The 19,326-nt window shown below is 38.0% G+C and overlaps 1 protein-coding gene across 1 annotated transcript in view; it reads left to right on the top strand.

The window, feature by feature from the left end:
• Window positions 1–19,326, top strand: part of GPSM1 (G protein signaling modulator 1) — a 594,912-nt gene that overhangs the window by 464,124 nt on the left and 111,462 nt on the right. The gene's annotated exons all lie outside the window — the stretch shown is intronic.

Here is a 19,326-nt window from a genome sequence, read left to right as displayed (position 1 = left end):
ACATATAGACACTCTAGCAGACACGCAAAGAAACACACAAACACACTCATACACTGAAACACACACTCACACATAAGGATTCACATATAGACACTCTAGCAAACACGCAAAGAAACACACAAACACACTCATACACTGAAACACACACTCACACATAAGGATTCACATATAGACACTCTAGCAGACACGCAAAGAAACACACAAACACACTCATACACTGAAACACACACTCACACATAAGGATTCACATATAGACACTCTAGCAAACACGCAAAGAAACACACAAACACACTCATACACTGAAACACACACTCACACATAAGGATTCACATATAGACACTCTAGCAAACACGCAAAGAAACACACAAACACACTCAGACACAGAAACACACACTCACACATAAGGATTCACATATAGACACTCTAGCAAACACGCAAAGAAACACACAAACACACTCTTACACTGAAACACACACATAAGGATTCACATATAGACACTCTAGCAAACACGCAAAGAAACACACAAACACACTCATACACTGAAACACACACTCACACATAAGGATTCACATATAGACACTCTAGCAAACACGCAAAGAAACACACAAACACACTCATACACTGAAACACACACTCACACATAAGGATTCATATATGGACACTCTAGCAAACACGCAAAGAAACACACAAACACACTCATACACTGAAACACACACTCACACATAAGGATTCACATATAGACACTCTAGCAAACACGCAAAGAAACACACAAACACACTCATACACTGAAACACACACTCACACATAAGGATTCACATATAGACACTCTAGCAAACACGCAAAGAAACACACAAACACACTCATACACTGAAACACACACATAAGGATTCACATATAGACACTCTAGCAAACACGCAAAGAAACACACAAACACACTCATACACTGAAACACACACTCACACATAAGGATTCATATATGGACACTCTAGCAAACACGCAAAGAAACACACAAACACACTCATACACTGAAACACACACTCACACATAAGGATTCACATATAGACACTCTAGCAAACACGCAAAGAAACACACAGACACACTCATACACTGAAACACACACTCACACATAAGGATTCACATATAGACACTCTAGCAAACACGCAAAGAAACACACAAACACACTCATACACTGAAACACACACTCACACATAAGGATTCACATATAGACACTCTAGCAAACACGCAAAGAAACACACAAACACACTCATACACTGAAACACACACTCACACATAAGGATTCACATATAGACACTCTAGCAAACACGCAAAGAAACACACAGACACACTCATACACTGAAACACTCACACATAAGGATTCACATATAGACACTCTAGCAAACACGCAAAGAAACACACAGACACACTCATACACTGAAACACACACATAAGGATTCACATATAGACACTCTAGCAAACACGCAAAGAAACACACAAACACACTCATACACTGAAACACACACTCACACATAAGGATTCACATATAGACACTCTAGCAGACACGCAAAGAAACACACAAACACACTCATACACTGAAACACACACTCACACATAAGTATTCACATATAGACACTCTAGCAAACACGCAAAGAAACACACAAACACACTCATACACTGAAACACACACTCACACATAAGGATTCACATATAGACACTCTAGCAAACACGCAAAGAAACACACAAACACACTCATACACTGAAACACACACTCACACATAAGGATTCACATATAGACACTCTAGCAGATACGCAAAGAAACACACAAACACACTCAGACACAGAAACACACACTCACACATAAGGATTCACATATAGACACTCTAGCAGACACGCAAAGAAACACACTCAGACACAAATACCCAAACAGACACTCAGCACTTGTTTACATTGACCTGACAAGTAATGAGGTAGACTACAGTTTTGTCAAAAAAGGAGATTTACAAAACAAAATATGGAATATATATCTTTTTGTCAAGGAGGATGCCAACTAAATGGCATACAGTGGCTGAAAGGAAGGGCCCTGAACTGCCTAAACAATAATTTAAAGGTTAAATGGTGGATTGGGGAATTCCGGAAAGGTCTCAAAGTCTGTAGAAAGATGTGAATAATCAGTAGTAAGGTCAAAATGTCCTAAAAAGGAACAGGCAATGGACACACACATACTCAAACACAAACTTGCACATACACCCAAGGAAACACCCACAGAGACAGCCTCAAAAAACCCACAAAGACATACACACTCACAGACACCCACAGAAAACACACAAAGACATTCACACATACACACAACCTCACAGAGACACCCACAGACATACACACCCACCCTCACAGAGAAACCCACAGAAAATGCACAAAGACATACGCACACACCCTCACAGACACATGCACAGAAAACACACAAAGACATACACACTCACAGACACCCACAGAAAGCACACAAAGACATACAGTATATACACACACACCCTCACGGAGACATCCACAGAAAATGCACAAATACATACACACACACACATACAACCTCACAGAGACACCCACAGACATACATACACACGCTCACAGAGACATCCACAGAAAACACACAAATACATACACACCCACCCTCACAGAGGCAGCCACAGAAAATACACAGACATACACACACACACACTCTCACAGAGACACCCACAGAAAATGCACAAAGACATACGCACACACCCTCACAGAGACATCCACAGAAAATGCACAAAGACATACACACCCTTACAGAGACATCCACAGAAAATGCACAAAGACATACACACACCCTCACAGAGACATTCACAGAAAATGCACACAGACATACACACACACACCCTCACAGAGAGACCCACAGAAAAAAAATACACACACTGAATGAGACACCAACAAAAGCACAAAGACATAAACACACAGACACCCACATAAACACTCACAGGAGGTGTGTGAAATGCATGATAAAAAATAGCAAAAATTAAGAAATCACTTTTTAAAGAATCATTTGTAAATGTGCAAACAAAAATACTTTGAATTTAAAATTGCACATTAATGATCTGTTAGAATGGGTAGATAAATAAAAGTACTTTTGAAAGGTTGACATGGGTTTGCTTATCACATGCATTAATTCGTAAGTAGGATAGCCTTATGCTTATCCCAGGCATTAATTAATAAGTAGGGTAGCCTTATGCTTATCCCACGCATTAATTAGTACATAGGATAGCCTTATGCTTATCCCTGGTATTAATTAGTAAGTAGAAAAGACTTATGCTTTTCCCAGGCATTAATTAGTATGTAGGATAGCCTTATGCTTATCCCAGGTATTAATTAGTATGTAGGATAGCCTTATGCTTTTCCCAGGCATTAATTAGTATGTAGGATAGCCTTATGCTTATCCCAGTTATTAATTAGTATGTAGGATAGCCTTATGCTTTTCCCAGGCATTAATTAGTATGTAGGATAGCCTTATACTTATCCCAGGTATTAATTAGTAAGTAAGATAGCCTTATGCTTCTCCCAGGCATTAATTAGTATGTAGGATAGCCTTATGCTTATCCCAGGCATTAATTAGTTTGTAGAATAGCCTTATGCTTATCCCAGGCATTAATTAGTATGTAGGATAGCCTTATGCTTATCCCAGGTATTAATTAGTAGGATAGCTTCATGCTTGTCTTAAAGTCTCCCCTAGTGTTTGTCATTACCACCTCTTGTGGAAGTTTATTCTATGAATCAATCACCCTTTCTTTAAAGAAGCTTCCACATATTACCCCCTGAACCAACTACCCTTCAGCTTGAGATCATGACTCCTTGTACTTGAATTTTCTTTTGATGTAAAATACTCAGTCTCAGCTTTACTAAGCCCATTAATATACTTGAGTTACTATAATATCATCTCTTTCCCTTCCCTCCTCTAAGCTATACAGGTTAGTGTATGAAAGGGTGAGTGTCTTTGTGTGTGTGTGTGTGTGTGTGTGTGTGTGTGTGTGTGTGTGAGGATAGAGTTTGTGTGTTTGTGTGAGGATTTAGTGTGTAAGAGTGTGAACAGTGTGATTAAGAGTGTGTGAATATCTAAGAGTGAGTTTGTGTTTATGTGCTATTATATGTAGTGTGCTGTGCACAACGCACGAGTGTTTTGGTTTGGTTTGGTTTGAACTAAAGATATCATCCCCAGCCAATAGAGCACACATATTCTGCACAAGTAGTTGAGGTTTTTGTTAAGTTTCTATACATCTTCCATGGTTTTGAATGCACAGTACCAATTAATAATACGTATCTGTATTTGAAAAGAGCTTTTATTTTGAATTGTGAGCAAGCGAAATACGTAAGCGACTACTTGCAATGCAAGCGCAGTGAGCGCACTACCACCCCTTCCTATTTAAAATAAAGGGTGCGCTATTTATGAATCGGATACATCCAAATCGTTTGGTTAAAATGCATTTTAAGCAAAAACTTTTAATACCCGGCTGTGGATTATTGTTTTCACGAGAATGTGCATAACTCGTAACACACAGCACACATTATCCGTTGCACTCGACTTGTATTTTATGCCTTTAATATCTATGTATAAAAATACTTTTAGCTAACCTACAAGGACATTACATCTGTGTACAAATCAAAAATATTTATACAGAAAAACATTGATTCAGAATTAAATTAAATTTAACAGCAGCTATATTTTCAGTGCACAATAAAAAAAGTTCTGTAGAGTTGTGTAGTCTTTTGTTTCTTCTTAGAATTAACCACGGTCAGTGTTATAATCTTATTTGCTTTTGAGTTGACTTTTTTCTTTAATTCTTTATGAAGATTTTTTTTTTTTAATAAGCGAGCGCTATAATTATTATCAAAGTCAATACGTAACCTTTATGAGCAAAGCTTAGAACAAACCGTGACAAACATTGTTGTACTTACTTTGAGTTGTATAGTGCTACAAGAGGGCAGTTTCATATCAAGGTGACACAGCCACCAACAAATATAACCTGACCTTTACTAAAGAAAAGATGATAAGATTCAGTGTAATTCAAAGCTGCTAAATTCTGTTTGTAGGAGTTTGCTATATAAACGGTGCCCCAGAGTCCCCAGTCCCAGTTGATGACATCATATGTCTAGAAAATGTGACAAAATGATGGTACAGATTGAGACTTAATCACAGTATGATACCTGAAAAGACTGCTAGTTGCAACATAGAACAGAGTATCAGCTTTTATAATTGTACTGTTACTTAATTGTGACCTATTTTTTACCCCTTGCATTGGAGCTAATTGGTGTTTGATGGCTATGCAAATATGCCTTTTGACATTGGCTCATCACACATGCACAGTAGTGCTTTTCTGTTTTTGAGGTGACTTTTACTATGTGTTTAAGCTCTTTGCAGGAATTAAACAGATAATTATATGCAAGTATTAAAGCGATAATAATGAATAAGTTCATTTTCTTTTTGCCATTTTATGTCCCCTGATACCAAGGTTTCAGAAGCAGGAAATTAAAAAAGTTGTTATATTTTCTATGTTTGAATTTCTCTGGTGACCATGGCTGTTCTAATAGGGTGCTGGGGATGCTATGCACATATGCACATTCCTTAGTACCTCCAAAACCTTTAAAGATGAATCGACCTCTTGTTTTTGTGTAAACCGCTGTACTTGTGCCACACTCCCTGGAATTGTGTAACCGTGGTTCTCAAAATGCTGTAAATCAAGTAGCTGTTTTTGGCAGTTTGCAGCAGACTGGAAGCTCTTCAGAACAGGGTCTCTTCTTCCAGTACAAACTAGTTTTGTTTAGTCTGTTATGTGTTTGTATTTTACCCCAAGGGGTAGAGTTACCAAAGGTCGAGCGGACATGATTCACTGTAGCGAATCATGTCTGCTCGACCTCGCTAAATGCCGACAGCATACACTGTTGGCATTTATCATTGCACAAGCATTTCTAGTGAAATGCTTGTTCAATGACGCCCATGCTCACCGGCGGCCAATCGGCCGCTAGCAGGGGCTGGCAATCATCCTGATCGGATCGGGATGATTTCAGTTCCAACCTAAAAGATGACGGAGAAGTTAAGGAGCAGCGAACTTACAACCGCTGCTTCTTAACTTCTTAATGATGGGGCATTGATGCTTAATAAATCTACCCCAAGTCTTTGTCATTGTATAACTCCTATTTTTAATACCCAGTGCTATGGAGTTTTGTGGCACTATACAAATAAATGATGATGACAATAATGTGCGCTACAGAATTAGTTTTTTGGCCTTATTTGGGCAAGCACGGTCCTTACAAAACCTGTCCCTTTAGTGAACGGTGAAGATTGCGGTTTTTTATATATATGCCCAGTGACCTATGCATTTATGGGATTAAAAAAAAATGGGGATAGGTAGTGAATGTTTTACCAATTCAGAAAGTCTGGGAATGATTCACTGTTTCATATTTTGAGTCAGATTCTCAGAATTTTCCAGTGCGACCTTGGATTTCCAGTTCTGAGTGCCTGCAGCCTGATTGCTGTGAACGCATTAAATTCCTTCTGGGATGTTTTCAAATTGAAGACCATGTTCTTTGTTTCCTGCACACATTTGAATCCGTATATCTCCAAGCTTCATTGCCTCAGCAATGTTCATTTAACATTTATAGCAACTTTCAGACGCAGCCTACTGCCAGTGTTAATTATGGTCTGTGACCTGGTAATAACTGTACAACAGCGTCATAAAAATCCGCTATTGCCTGATGTCCTGGCCTTTGCCATCCGAACAAAGAATTATTTCAATATTGTGGTTCAGGGTTTGTGTTTGTTAGAGGAACAGATGCTCGTCATAAGCTGTAACAGATAAGACTCTTGATACATTTTAAAGGCTAAAATGTGACTAATTGCTATTATAGGTCATTTAAAGGGATAATAAACCCAAATTGTTTCTTTCATTTAGCCTCCAATCAGCAAGAGCTACACAGGTTCTGAACTAAAAATGGGCCGTCTCTTAAGCTTTACATTCCTGCTTTTCAAATAAAGATAGCAAGAGAACAAAGAAAAAATTGATAATAGGTGTAAATTAGAAAGTTGCTTAAAATGACATGCCCTGTCTGAATCATTAAAGAAAAAAATTGGGTTTAGTATCCCTTTAAGCAATTATTAAAGGGGCATGGGCATGCAATTGTTTCATGTTATTGATAGAGTTTAAAATTTACTTAGCAAATTTTTATTCTTATATGTTAAAATGTAGTTTCATTCCATCATACAGATTTCAACAACAAAAAAAGCCTTTTTTTTTCTTGACAATTCAGGTCCATGCACCTCAAACCATTGTTTATTTTCATGCTTGTTTAAAAAAAAAACAACATGCAACTGAATATGTGACCCATAATTCATGTCAATTGGGGATAATGGACAAAAAAAATAAAAAACATTTTTTTACTAAAATACCAAAAATTGCTTGTTAACCACATTAAAGTTTGTATTGTGTTATTTGTACAAATATGTTATCAAAGAATGTTGTGAGATTGCTCCGTTTTTTTAGTTTACTCCTGTCATCATATTTGCATCATTCTCTAAGTATTATTTGTTGAAAAGACAGCTCGGGATCAGCACTGCAATACTGGGAGCTAGCTGAGCATATCTAGTGAGCCAATAAAAAGCATAGGTGTGTAGTCACCAATCAGCAGCTAACTCCCAGTAGGGGAATGCTGCTTCGGAGCTTACCCAGGTATGCTTTAAAAAAAGGATACTAAGAGAACAAAGTCAATTTGATCATTGAAAAGTTTCTTAAAATCACATGCTCTATCTGAACCATAAAAATTTAATTTTGACTTTCACTTCCCTTTAAGGGCTAGATTACAAAAGTGCCCCAATTGCCCCCCAAATAAAGTGAACAGTTCTTTAAAATAAATTTAAAAAAATTAGCATTTTTATTTTTTAAATAAAATAACTGCACTAAGCATTTATAAGGGGTTAAAGTGAGGGAATGTGGGGTGTTTGGAAAAGAATTGGCACTGAAAGTGCCTTTACATTGCGGTCTATGGGGACTGTGTATACTGTAGATATTTATAAGCTTATATACATATATATTTTTATTTTGCTGCACGAATTTCCCCCTGTGCTGTGCTAGGTGGTTTGCCGTGTCTCACGGCATGACAACGAAACAAAGCTTCCATTGGAGCCTATGGAAGCGCGCTCTCGTGAGTGCAATGCTTCCATAGGCGAGGTTGCGCTCGCATTGTGCCTGACTTGTAATACCAGTGCACATTGCGCTGGTATTACTGAGTGGTGCGCAATATTGCGCTCCACTCGTAATCTAAGCATAAGTGTCTCATAATGTAGACAGCTGTATTTTTACACTAGCTCAGACGTAAAGCATTTGTAGGATTTGTGTGCCCGTCTTCAGTGCCCCGTTCTGTCTTCTTGCTAATCATTGACCCATACGGTTGGGGATATTACGTTGAGCCATGAGAGAGGCGTTAAACACATCCAGTGTGTATATATTATATTATATACTGAGTCAAGGTAGTCTGATGTAAAACACCTTTATAACAATGCAACAAAAGAAAGCAAGAAACATTGGTAAGAACATTACAAATCTAGGTCATGTATTGTCAGCTATGGGAATCTTTTCTTTCAGACACTAGACTCTATATATTTAGTTCCCTTTCTGTTTAAGAAAAATGTCTCCATATATGTGTACAATTCTTGGATTCATTGAAGAGAGGAGAGACTTTTTTTTCCCCTTTGTTAAAAATGAAAGACATAGTAAAGACAAAATTACATGTTCATGATTTAGATGCCATCTTAAAGGGACACTGAACCCAAAAAAAATTATTTCGTGATTATGAAAGAGCATGACATTTTAAGCAACTTTCTAATTTACTTCTATTATCAATTATTCTTCGTTCTCTTGCTATCTTTATTTGAATAAAATAGGGATCTAAGCTTTTTTTTGGGGTTCAGCACTTTGGACAGCACTTTTTTTATTGGTGGATGAATTTATCCACCAATCAGCAAGAACAACCCAGGTTGTTCACCAAAAATAGGCCGGCATCTAAACTTACATTCTTGCATTTCAAATAAAGATACCAAGAGAATGAAGAAAGTTTGATAATAGGAGTAAATTAGAAAGTTACTTAAAATTCCATGCTCCATCTGAATCACAAAAGAAAAAAGTTGGGTTCAGTGTCCCTTTAAATTGGGTTCAGTGTCCCTTAAAGGGACAGTCTACACGATAATTTTTTTTGTTTAAAAAGATAGATAATCCCTTTATTACCCATTCCCCAGTTTTGCATAACCAACACTGTTATATTAATATACTTTTTACCTTTGTAATTACCTTGTTGTATCTAAGCCTCTGCAGACTGCCCCCTTATCTCAGTGCTTTTGACAGACTTGCAGTTTAGCCAATCAGTGCTGACTCCTAGGTAACTCCACGGGCGGGAGCACAATGTTATCTATATGGCACACATGAACTAATGCCTTCTATTTGCGTAAAATGTCAAAATGCATTCAGATAAGAGGCAGCCTTCAAGGGCTAAGAAATTAGCATATGAGCCTACCAAGGTTTAGCTTTCAACTAAGAATACCAAGAGGAAAAAGCAAAATTTATGATAAAAGTACATTAGAAACTTGCTTAAAATTACATGCCTTATCTGAATCATGAAAGTTTATTTTTGACTAGACTGTCCCTTTAAATTATCAAATTTTCTTTGTTCTCTTGGTATTCTTTATTGAATATCATATCTATGTGGGCTCAGGACAGCAATGCACTGCTGTAAGCTAGCTTGTGATTGGTGGTTGCACACATACACCCCTTAACATTAGTTCACCATATGTGTTCAGTTAGCTCCCAGCAGTGCATTGCTGTCCTGGAGCAAACGTTAGCTATGTGTTTGTTGGAGTTAAACTCATAATTATATGCAAGCAGTAGTACAATATCAACACTCTCTAACATATTAGACATTTTTGTTGTGTTTGTTGTGTGCATATTTGCACTTGTATTTCCCTTTAATTAAACCTTTATATCTGAGCATAAACAAGGATATATTGCACAAATATTGTATATAATATATAAAAGTATATATTATACACCAGTATTTAGAAGGGCAGGTTACCATGGGAACAAGCAATATACATGTTTTAACTCTTCTGAGGAAGCGCATGTGCGCATGCGTGAAACGCGTTAGATCATAGGGAGTTCCCTACTGAATTGTATGTTTCAACATCAATAAATGACTGATGCTGACTGGTTTCAAGCACTCAGTCTCTCTCCTTATTGTTTCTTTTTTAACCCTTTAGCACTGGGTGATCATGCAGCACAAAGGAAATTAGTAAAGTTGTTCTAAAAAAAAAGAGCATCTTTTTTTGTGTCCCTTTAATGTGAAGATAAAAAAATGATACAATAGTGGTATATACCAGATACATATGCACTTTGTTTATAGCTTTCTGGAACTTTAAGGGTGGTATGTGCATGACACACAGCCATCACATTATCACTGCATCTCATAAAAAAAAAAAAAAGAAAGAAGGGATGCTAAAATTCATCTAAGGCAACCTGTTTAATGTCACAGTTTCACAAAGAAAATCCAGAGCTATAAACAAAGTAGAAGAAGGGTTCTGCAGCCCAACACCAGTGTCCAAAAATATATATACCTTATATTTACAACCTTTAGGGGACCCTCAAATGGTACTGGCAGGGAAAATGGGGTGTTTATCAAATCTGTTTTGGAAAAAAACATTGACATCCTATTTTTGAAAAGAAAGTGAGAACAAAGTCAGTTTTGTGCAAACAATTGCAATATATTTGTATCCTTCTAAATGTAAATATTGCAAGAAGCACAGGGATGAAATCATTATACAAAGCATCAACCTCATGACTAAAGAAACAGTAAATAGGAAAGGATAGGCATGGAGGCTCTAACAAGTAAACAGGTGGTGGTCATATTAAAGGGACACTGAACCCAAATTTTTTCTTTCGTAATTCCGATAGACCATGACATTTTAAGCAACTTTCTAATTTACTCCTATTATCAAATTTTCTTAATTCTCTTGGTATCTTTATTTGAAATGCAAGAATGTAATTTTAGATGCCGGCCTATTTTTGGTGAACAACCTGGGTTGTTCTTGCTGATTGGTGGATAAATTCATCCAGCAATAAAAAAGTGCTGTCCAGAGTTCTGAATAAAAAAAAAAAAACTTAGATGCCTTCTTTTTCAAATAAAGATAGCAAGAGAATGAAGAGAAATTGCTAATAGGAGTAAATCAGAAAGTTGCTTAAAATTGCATGCTCTATCTAAATCACGAAAGAAAAAATTTGGGTTCGGTGTCCCTTTCTAAAATTCTAAAACCAATCAGTGGCAACCATTGAGGGGTGGATACTATTAATAGTACCACATTGCCAGTAAATTTAAAAATCTGATTGTTATTATTTATATAGCTCTAACACCTAAAATGAACTCAGAACAGATTGTTATCCACAGCCTCAGACTCAACAGTTTATCAGAAACTGATGAAAAATATTGTTACCTACATTAATCATAAACAATTCATAAACTTAAAGGGCCACTAAAGTAAAAAAATAAAGTTTCATGATTCAGATAAAGCATTTTTTTTTTTTAATGTCCAATATACTTCCATAATAAAATGTGCACATTCTTTTTCTATGCACAATTTCTGAGACTCTTACTCCTACTGAGCATGTGAAAAAGTACACAGTTTATATACCTGTATGAATTTTGTGATTGGATGATAGCTGTCACATGATGCAGGGTGAGGGAATACTGGATTTACTGACAGAAAATATTATACTACTCATTTCAAATTCAAAGTAAGTGCTATTGCATTGTCTTTATATTGTGTAGTTGACAGTTTTTCAACTCTACTGTTTTTAGTGGTCGTTTAATAATGAAGTCAGTAGGAATAATCAAATGTTTCTTACAAATAACAAATTTATTAAAAAATACTGAATATTTGTAAAACATCACTCTATGATTTTTTTAAATAATTGTTAACTTTCACTTTATTAAATGCACCATTCCAATTGTATTGTCAAATTAAAATAGTATTAAATGAAATCATCTGATAGTTGATTGTCCATTCAAAAGGCAAAATGTCAAGGTTAACCATATGTCAATACACATATTCATCTATCTCTAATGAGCAAAGAAGCTGGTTAATTAAGCAAGCGATCTGTAGCTTACAATAGAACAGAACCACTGCATTATGTTTTAAAAAAAACCCAAGTATAATTGATATAATTGTTTTTTTAAGAAAGAAAAAAAGTCATTTCTTAAATAAGAAATAAGTTAGAAACAGTTCATATTAAAGGGAAATGAAAGTCAAAATGAATTGATTCAGATAGTGCAGGACATTTTAAGACATTTTTAAATTCACTTCTATTTTCAAATGTGCTTCGTTCTCTTGGTATCTCTTGTTGAAAAAGAATCCTTACATATTCTACACTAGTGAGAGCTAACTGCTGATTGGTGCCTGTACACATTAATCTCTTGTGATTGGCTAACTAGATGTGTTCAGCTAGCTGTACGTAGGCAATGAAGTTCCTTCAGTAAAGGATAATAAGACAATGAAAAAATTTGATAATAGAGTTGTTTGACATTAAAGGGACATGAAACCCACATTTTTTCTTTCATGATTTAGAAAGAGCATGCATTTTAAACAACTTTCTAATTTACTTCTATTATCTAATTTGTTTTATTCTCTTAATATTCTTTGCTGAAAAGCATATCTAGATAGGCTCAGTAGCTGCTGATTGGTTCCTGCACATAGAAGCTTTGTGTGATTGGCTCACCATGTGCTTTGCTTTTTCTTCAACTAAGGATATCTAAAAAATGAAGCAAAATAAATAATTGAAGTAAATTGTAATGTTGTTTAAATTTGTATTCTCTATCTGAATAATGAAAGAAAATTTGGGGGTTTCCTGTCTCTTTAAGATGTGAAACTCAAACAAAATTCTATATGATCTGAAAGTATTTCAAAATATATTACTTTTTTTCCTGCAAAAATATTTTTAGCATGTTTAACTACTGCTCTTTAATTTATATGAAAGAACATTTTTGAGTACCACATCACTTTAATCATTGACTAAAACATTTTTTTTTATCCCTTAACGCTTATTTTAAAGGGGCATACGTTAAAAAAAAAAAACTGCCACAAAACTCTTAATTTTCTATGTAAAAAATGTTATCTGGTAAAAAAAAAAAAAAATCTTGAAATTTCATACGATATAAATGAGGCATTGTTAACTGAATTTCGAAATGGAGACATAAGTGTCCCTTTTATGGTTTGAATAATTTGTTGTCTATACTTTTGCAAAACTAGTACTTTATGAAAACATTTGCAACAATGCTACAAACATATTTGCAAACACTGCTGCCATAGAGTGCTCATGACACGTGTATGCCCCAAAGCTACTATGGGCATATCTAGGTATGCTTTTCAACAAAGGATACCCAGAGAAAAACAAACAAACTTGATCATGGGTAAATTAGAACGTTTTATACAATGTCATGCTTTATCTAAATGATGAAAGTTTAAGTTTGACTTTACTGTCATCTTTTACACATCCCATGGATTTGTGCACTCTTGGTACACTATACAGGTTGTCCATCATCTCAGGCCATATGTAGGTGAATTATTGTTATACTAGTGTTAAAGCGTGTGTACACGGGCTAAAATGTTTCAGGAAAGAAATATACCTGTTAGGAGGCATTGTGCACTTTTGCACTCTTATCTCGAGGACACACTTATCCTTACGGCCAGGGGCGCGAATAAATATACGGCGCAAGCATGGAAACCCACTCCACCCGTAATTTCTCCTTGCACATCGGGGTATTACATATACTGCGCCGTTAGATGCTAAACTGGCGTAAGTAGGACAAACTGGCGAACTTCTGAATTGTGCGCAAACACTCGTAAAAATGAAACCGGAATTCAGATAAAATGCGACACGTAATTACGCTATTCAAATTCATATATAAACCCATGCGCAGCCGCCATTTTCTTCAGTGTGTTTGGATTTTTTAGTTGAGCTACAACACACTACACTGGAGTGGAGGATTAGTCAGAGTAGAGCGACAGGCGCAAACAGAGGCGTTAGGTCGCATTGTTGTTTAGTAAGCTTGTACACTTACACATATTCTTACATATTGCACACATTGCATACATATACAAATACACCACACTTTTTTCTCTAACACCTCACACATATTTTATTTGATTTTTACAGTGTGATAGGCTGAGTGTTTGGTTGTGATTGTGTGTGATTGAACTGGGAGTGTAAGTGTGTTTATTGTGATTTAGTGTGAGGATGGCAGGGAGAGGTATGGCGGAGGGGAGGTGGGGAGAGGAGTGGCGGGGAGAGGAGTGGCAGGGAGAGGAGTATTGGGGAGGGCAGGAGGAGCAGTGGGGTCCCCTTCAGGGAGTAAGTGGAGTGGGGAGAGGGAGAGCCAGAAGGCATGATGGGAGGTAGATGCCCGAGAGCCCCAGAGAGCAGGGACATCTAGGAGAGGGACAGAGGGTGCACATGGGGACAGAAGGGGGGAGGAGGGAGAGGATAGGGAGGAACCCACACCAGGGACATCACAAGGAGGAAGCCAAGTGGCCATGAAGGATGAGAGGCTGAGCTGTCCCAACTTCTCATTTGCTGAAAATGTTGTCCTTGTCCAGGCCATCATGGACAATTACAGTGCCCTCTTCGGGCAGGAGAAGGGCAAAGGCATTGCCAAAAAGAGAAAAACGGCATGGTTGGTGGTAGAGGATGCCGTCAACAGTGTGGCCCCGCAGAGGAGGAATGTTTAGGGCCTGAAAAAGCGCTGGAATGACTGCAAGAGGTGGGTCAAAGAAAAGATGGGGCAGGAAGCTTTGCACCAGAAGGGAACAGGCGGTGGGCCAGCCCTGGATATAGAGTTTAACACCTGGCAGGAGATGATACGCAGGTCCCTGAGTATCACAGCAGTCCGTGGACTTCCAGGGGCTCGTGACTTAGGGGCTGCAACCACAGCACATTATGCTGGTGAGTAACATCCCACACACCAGTATCATATGTATTTGAGATATAACATCCTTTAATATCACACATTCATGTACACAATGAGGAGCATGGTATTTGGTCTACTAACAAAAACATCTACAATTATACTTGACATTACTGCTACATAACACAATGCAATTCATGATATGAGGTGGAATAGTGCAATACTAACATGTCTCAGAGTAACACAGGCCACAAGCCACATGTAGAGTTTTCATTGAATGGACACATAACTATTGTATGAAACACATCCCTGTATACTGCTTATATTCAAATCAATCAGAGAACAACTCACAATGTGCACATGCATGTTATAGAGTTTGACATGAGAATCAGTGAATCAGTATAGGCCCTAGTGTCATGAACCAAGCCTCCAAACTAAAAAGAAAAAGAAAAGGTCTGGGAGGCATTCTGCTAAGAAGGGCTGTGTGGGGATTTGAACCTGTGGCTCTGTGGTTGCTATTTCTGTTTGCTTACATGTTGAGCCACAGCCAGTTCTAGCAATAGCATGGATCTTAAAAGATCTGATAAATAACTATTTGCCTTACTTGTTATTACACCTGTGCAACTCACAGGTGTTCCCAATTCTTGAATTAATCAGAACCAACCCTGTGCAAAACCTCCCTATTTAAGGATGGCTTTTAGTCTGCATTAGTGTCTTCATATTGGATCTGTTTTGTCAAGTCAGAACCTGTTTCCTGTACTTCTTTGGAGAAAGATTTCACTTTTGCACCTGTTTACAAGGTATTACCAGGAGAAAGCCTTTACCTTTAAACCTGTTACCAATCTACAAGTTTGTTTCCTGCTTTATGCAATTCCTGCACTCAGCTATTGCCAGGAGAAAGACTTCACCTTTGCACCTGTTTACAAGGTATTACCAGGAGAAAGCCTTTACCTTTAAACCTGTTACCAGTTCACAAGTTTGTATCCTGCCTTGTGCATTTCCTGCACTCAGCTATAACCAGGAGAAAGACTTTACCTTTAAACCTGTTACCAGTTCACAAGTTTGTTTCCTGCCTTGTGCAATTCCTACACTCAGCTATAACCAGGAGAAAGACTTTATCTTTAAACCTGTTACCAGTTCACAAGTTTGTTTCCTGCCTTGTGCAATTCCTGCACTCAGCTATAACCAGGAGAAAGACTTTACCTTTACACCTGTTACCAGTTTACAAGTCTGTTTCCTGCCTTGTGCAATTCCTGCACTCAGCAGTTACCAGGAGAAAGACTTTACCTTTAACCCTGTTACCAGTTCACAAGTTTGTTTCCTGCCTTGTGCAATTCCTGCACTCAGCTAACCAGGAGAAAGACTTTACCTTTAAACCTGTTACCAGTTCACAAGTTTGTTTCCTGCCTTGTGCAATTCCTGCACTCAGCTATAACCAAGAGAAAGACTTTACCTTTAAACCTGTTACCAGTTCACAAGTTTGTTTCCTGCCTTGTGCAATTCCTGCACTCAGCTATAACCAAGAGAAAGACTTTACCTTTAAACCTGTTACCAGTTCACAAGTTTGTTTCCTGCCTTGTGCAATTCCTGCACTCAGCAATAACCAGGAGAAAGACTTTACCTTTAAACCTGCTACCTGTTTACAAGTTGTTTTCTGCCTTGTGCAAATCTTACATTTCAGTTATTACCAGGAGAAAGACTTTCCTTTTTGAATCTGCATCTCTGCTTACTAGTTTTGTTTATTTTCACTCCTGCTGTATGTGGTCTTAACATACCTGAGTAGCATATTTAAATATTCTGCAAGTATTTGCTTAAACAAAGTATTTTGTTGTTTAAATAAATTTGTTATTTTCAATCAGTATGGCTTCTACTAATCTTCCTTTAAAGCAACTGTTCCAGACAATGAGGCTCTCACATGATATCCTGAGACAAAACATGACACCTAGCATGTATCAATGTACATCCCTCTCATCCTTTGACTCCTCCACAGAACCTCCTGTCACGAGGATACAAACATCCATACCACCACAACCAGTCTTCAGGCAACCGCAAGAACAGTATGCTCCCAGGCATGAGCATTGTTGGATGGCTTCAGTTGAGGACCCGGGAGTGATGCCACCACCATTGCCATATGACCCCTGGCAAGATTCCTGGCCAGAGGAATATCCTTCCTTTGGCTTTGAGGGGGAGCCAAGAAAGCCACAAAGGGTCCATGTATTTACTCCCCCCCCCCTCCACAACACAATCTCATGTCAGTCATGGATTTTACCCACAGACTATGTCACAAGAAGTGCCAATTGGACAGGCTGAGTGGTCACACACTAGTCATCAGGGTGACTATCAATCAACCATGAGATCTCCACCATCCTCATCACTTGGACGAGCTCCACCATCCTCATCACTTGGACGAGCTCCACCATCCTCATCACTTGGACGAGCTCCACCATCCTCATCACTTAGACGAGCTCCACCATTCTCATCACTTGGACGAGCTCCACCATCTGCCGATAGAAATATAGCAGAAACTACAGCTGCACCTCAAGCACCATCAGATGCAGCTGAACCTGCCCCACAATAACCATCAGATGCAGCTGAACCTGCCCCACAAGGACCAGCAGATGCAGCTGAACCTGCCCCACAAGGACCATCAGATGCAGCTGACCCTGCCCCCCAAGAACCATCAGATGCAGCTGAACCTGCCCCACAAGGACCAGCAGATGCAGCTGAACCTGCCCCACAAGAACCATCAGATGCAGCTGAACCTGCCCTACAAGCAATTAGAAGCCCTGCTGCTCAAGTGCCTATGGATGCATTGTATTCTCCCCTGGGTAAGGAATACATTGCACTCCAGAGGAGGCTCATAACAAGCACTGAGAGCATACAAAGAGGCCGAGAGGTTCTTCAGGAGCCAAGAGAGGATACAACAACGTAGCATAGAGCTGCGGAGGGACATGGCAGCATCGTTAAGTGCAAGTGTTCAGAACCAGTCACAGATGCAAATTCTGTCTGATATGCAGATGGACAATAGATGGAGAGAACAAAATCAAATCTTGGGTGTGTTGGTTGAGCACTTTACACACCAGCAGGACACTGCCTCCAGCCTATCATCTGTGGCCAGCACACCAGCAGAAACACTGAATCTTCTCAAACCAGGAGAACAAGGAAATCATTTACAGGCACCTCCGCTCCCTCATCCAAGAAGCCAAAGAAATAAATAAATATTATTATAGTTCACCATAAACTTGTCCTCTTTTATTTACCATGTCATTGTCATACACATCCATGTAAGGTGTGTTCTTTTACACTAATATTGTTAAAACATATAATGTGACCTGTGTGGAAATGGCAATTAAAACAGGTAATATTATAATGTTTATGACATATTGTTGTACTATAACTCACATCCACAATAGTTGTTTATGAAGGGTACATATAGTAATATTCAATTCTAAGATGTAAATCAATGTATCTCACATCCAATATAAATTGACACATGGGTACATATAATACTGATGTTACTGATAGGTGTGCATTATCAGGTGTTTTAAGGCTGCAGGTGAGAGGTTGTGTTGTTTGTGATTGGTTTGACCCAATTGCAAAGAGGCGGCCTTCAAGGTCCTGGAAATTATCATATGAGCCATCCTAGATTTAGCTTTCAACTAAGAATACCAAGAGAACAAAGCAAAATCAGTGTTAGAATTAAATTGGAAAGTTGTTTGAAATGACATGCCCTATTTGAAACAAGAAGGTTTTCTTTGGACTTGACTGTCCCATTATATATTTTAGCATCAATGTCAAGCTGTGTTAACAATTAGGGTTGCACCGATACCGATACTAGTATCGGTATCGGTACCGATACCAAGTACTTGCATGAGTACTTGTACTCGTGCAAATGCACCGATACTTAAATCGATACCTCCACTTACTACCCATATGCTATCTTGTGGTGTTTTTTTCAAACTGCATGTTCCCATTTCATTTAAAGCTGGAGTGGAGACTAAACTAAAAAGTGTTTACTACTGTTCTGCAAATACAAATTGCTCTTATTTGTATTATTGTAGGAGAGATCACTGTACTGCGTTCAGACAAACCCCTGAAGAACTGGGCAGTTAATAAACTGAGATTTCCAGCTCTGGCTAAAATGGCCCAAAAATATATTTCTGCCCCATGCAGTAGTGTGGAAAGTTGAACCTCCTTACTGATAGCAAAAACAGACTTATAGCTGAACATGCAGAGATGCTTCTGTTCTGTTCCTTAAAAAGAAATTGCCACTAACTTTTGAAAAATTATTCTAATTGCTAAATTGCCTTTTATACTGCTAGTTCTCAT

The sequence above is a fragment of the Bombina bombina genome, chromosome 12 (assembly GCF_027579735.1).
Source record: "Bombina bombina isolate aBomBom1 chromosome 12, aBomBom1.pri, whole genome shotgun sequence".
In the NCBI taxonomy this organism is placed as follows: domain Eukaryota; kingdom Metazoa; phylum Chordata; class Amphibia; order Anura; family Bombinatoridae; genus Bombina; species Bombina bombina.
The sequence above is the reverse complement of the archived record's forward strand: the minus strand, read 5'-3'. Positions and strand labels throughout refer to the sequence as shown.